At 55.7% G+C, this 3,471-nt stretch overlaps 1 non-coding gene across 1 annotated transcript; it reads left to right on the top strand.

The window, feature by feature from the left end:
- The first annotated feature begins 1,453 nt into the window (after positions 1-1,453).
- Positions 1,454-3,268, top strand: LOC142790611 (small subunit ribosomal RNA). The gene has a single exon (XR_012889641.1). It is a non-coding gene; the product is annotated as a small subunit ribosomal RNA (ribosomal RNA).
- The last annotated feature ends 203 nt before the right edge of the window (positions 3,269-3,471 follow it).

Here is a 3,471-nt window from a genome sequence, read left to right as displayed (position 1 = left end):
TCTTTCGACGTGCCCGCCGGCCACCGTCGCACGAGTACGGCAAACCTCGTCTGCCGGGGCGGGGTTTGCGACGCCGACGCAAAAGTGGGAACCGCCGCTCGGATGTTCGCCGTTTTTGGCAGAGTGAGTGCTGGCACTCCGGCGAAGCGAAAGAGCGTGAATGCGCCCACGAAAGTAGCGTATTTGGACGTGCTTGACGGCGACCGCCGCAGGAGTACGAAAAACCACGTCAGCCGGGGCGAGCGACCCACGGCGGTCTGGGTGCTTATCGCTGCTATTATAGGGGCACCCCGGCAGACGCAGAAAGAAAAAAAAAAATGGGGACATGGCGTGCGTCACCGTGCGGCTTCGCAGCGTTGCCGAAGTCGCCGAGCCCTTCGACTGAGCCGAACGGCGGACAGGGAACGTTGGTCGGCCGTTCTAACCTGTCGGTGCCACGCCGAGACGTCGTTAAGGAAAACCGCGTCGTGGGCCTCTACGACGCCGTCGAGTCGTTGTACGTTTGGTGTCCAGCGTGTCGGCGGCGAGTAGCGGACACGTCGTTCACGACTTCGGTCTTTCGCAGTCGACGCGAACTTGCGGAGAGTCGTGGTGCCTCACGTTTTCGGCAGAAACCGCGGCGGAATTTTCCCGTGCGTGCGCGCACGACCTCGGTGCTGTGCCGTCAGCGTAGTGTTGCACAAACTCGTGGCCTACCCAAGGTGCGGTACGTTTGCGGCCGTATCCTCGGTGGGAATTTCGTGAGTAGGGTCGCAAATTCTACGACCTCGGCGGGTTTGAGAGCGACGTAGACTTGTGGCACGCTCAACGTGCCACACGTTTCGGGGCACACCCGCGGTGAAATTTTCTCGAGTACGCTCGTATTAGTGCCCAAGGAGGTCTGGGTACTTATCGCTGCTATTATGTGGGGGTTCTCGTGAGCGGCGTACGCGAAAGCGACCGGGTGTCTGATATGCGGCGGGCTTCGGCCTCGTCAAGCGTGTCCTCGGGTCTGCTCCAGGGGAATCCACGGCAGTCGTCTGCAGCCTCATCCGCTTGATGCGTTAGGGGCTGGTTGTCGGACGGTGCCGTTTTACCACGATATCGAGGTGTGTTCCGTGTCGTCCTCGGGCGATTCAGATGCGAAAGCGCCGAAGACGCGGGCGTGACCCGTCGTCTGGCGGCTTTGCAGTCTCGGCTCCGTTGCTAGTTCCGGCCGGTCCACCGACAGTGCAGCGGGCTTGGGCAACCCGCACGGCGCGACCGAGTCGATGCAACGAAAAAGAGCGAGCATGAACGTGCTTCTTGCCGCACGGCTCCCACTCGTCTTTCGGGAAGGTTGTGCCGTAGCGAGCTCGAACGCCGTCATCTCGGAGTGCAAAATAAGCGTGTTGGGGCGCCTGAAGGTGGCCTCCGCCGCACACAGACTGCGTCCGGCCCGCCGAAGGCGAGGACGGACGCGCAGTCGAACGATTACCTGGTTGATCCTGCCAGTAATCATATGCTTGTCTCAAAGATTAAGCCATGCATGTCTAAGTACATGCCGAAATAAGGCGAAACCGCGAATGGCTCATTAAATCAGTTATGGTTCCTTAGATCGTTTCTTCCTACTTGGATAACTGTGGCAATTCTAGAGCTAATACATGCAGTGAGCCTGGAGCCCTTTGGGTAACGGGTGCTTTTATTAGACCAAGATCGATCGGGTTTCGGCCCGTATTGTGTGGTGACTCTGGATAACTTTGTGCTGATCGCATGGCCACGAGCCGGCGACGTTTCTTTCAAGTGTCTGCCTTATCAACTTTCGATGGTAGGTTACTTGCTTACCATGGTTGTTACGGGTAACGGAGAATCAGGGTTCGATTCCGGAGAGGGAGCCTGAGAAACGGCTACCACATCCAAGGAAGGCAGCAGGCGCGCAAATTACCCACTCCCGGCACGGGGAGGTAGTGACGAAAAATAACAATACGGGACTCTTTTGAGGCCCCGTAATTGAAATGAGTACACTCTAAATCCTTTAACGAGGATCAATTGGAGGGCAAGTCTGGTGCCAGCAGCCGCGGTAATTCCAGCTCCAATAGCGTATACTAAAGCTGCTGCGGTTAAAAAGCTCGTAGTTGGATCTCAGTTCCAGACGAGTAGTGCATCTACCCGATGCGACGGCTCGGACTGAACATCATGCCGGTTCTTTCTTGGTGCACTTCATTGTGTGCCTCGAGATGGCCGGTGCTTTTACTTTGAAAAAATTAGAGTGCTCAACGCAGGCGAGTCGCCTGAATAAACTTGCATGGAATAATAGAACAAGACCTCGTTTCTGTTCTGTTGGTTTTTGGAATACGAGGTAATGATTAAGAGGGACGGACGGGGGCATTCGTATTGCGGCGCTAGAGGTGAAATTCTTGGACCGTCGCAAGACGAACTACTGCGAAAGCATTTGCCAAGAATGTTTTCATTGATCAAGAACGAAAGTCAGAGGTTCGAAGGCGATCAGATACCGCCCTAGTTCTGACCATAAACGATGCCAACCAGCGATCCGCCTGAGTTACTCAAATGACTCGGCGGGCAGCTTCCGGGAAACCAAAGTATTTGGGTTCCGGGGGAAGTATGGTTGCAAAGCTGAAACTTAAAGGAATTGACGGAAGGGCACCACCAGGAGTGGAGCCTGCGGCTTAATTTGACTAAACACGGGAAAACTTACCCGGCCCGGACACTGGGAGGATTGACAGATTGAGAGCTCTTTCTTGATTCGGTGGATGGTGGTGCATGGCCGTTCTTAGTTGGTGGAGCGATTTGTCTGGTTAATTCCGATAACGAACGAGACTCTAGCCTATTAAATAGGTGCGGGGTTCCCAGCACCTTACAACCTTCTTAGAGGGACAAGCGGCTCCTAGCCGCACGAAACAGAGCAATAACAGGTCTGTGATGCCCTTAGATGTCCGGGGCCGCACGCGCGCTACACTGAAGGAAGCAGCGTGTCTTTATCCCTGTCTGAAAAGACTGGGTAACCCGTGGAACTTCTTTCGTGATTGGGATAGGGGCTTGCAATTGTTCCCCTTGAACGAGGAATTCCCAGTAAGCGCGAGTCATAAGCTCGCGTTGATTACGTCCCTGCCCTTTGTACACACCGCCCGTCGCTACTACCGATTGAATGATTTAGTGAGGTCTTCGGACCGATGTCCGGCGCGGCCTTTCGGTTGCGCCGGTCTGTTGGAAAGATGACCAAACTTGATCATTTAGAGGAAGTAAAAGTCGTAACAAGGTTTCCGTAGGTGAACCTGCGGAAGGATCATTAACGGATTGTGAAGGGTGAGCGCCTCAGCTGCGTCTGCGCCCGACACTTTCTGCCGCTGACCCCGTTTGGACGCGGGGTCGGCTTTTCCCCACGGGGCTGCCTGAATGTGGAGCGGCACCCCGTGACAAATTGTTGCGCCCAGCGGACGCCAACACCGCGACCTTGGACGGTCGGCCAGGTGGCGGACGCGGGTACAAACGGCG

This window comes from Rhipicephalus microplus, unplaced genomic scaffold, assembly GCF_043290135.1.
Source record: "Rhipicephalus microplus isolate Deutch F79 unplaced genomic scaffold, USDA_Rmic scaffold_117, whole genome shotgun sequence".
NCBI lineage: Eukaryota > Metazoa > Arthropoda > Arachnida > Ixodida > Ixodidae > Rhipicephalus > Rhipicephalus microplus.
The sequence above is the reverse complement of the archived record's forward strand: the minus strand, read 5'-3'. Positions and strand labels throughout refer to the sequence as shown.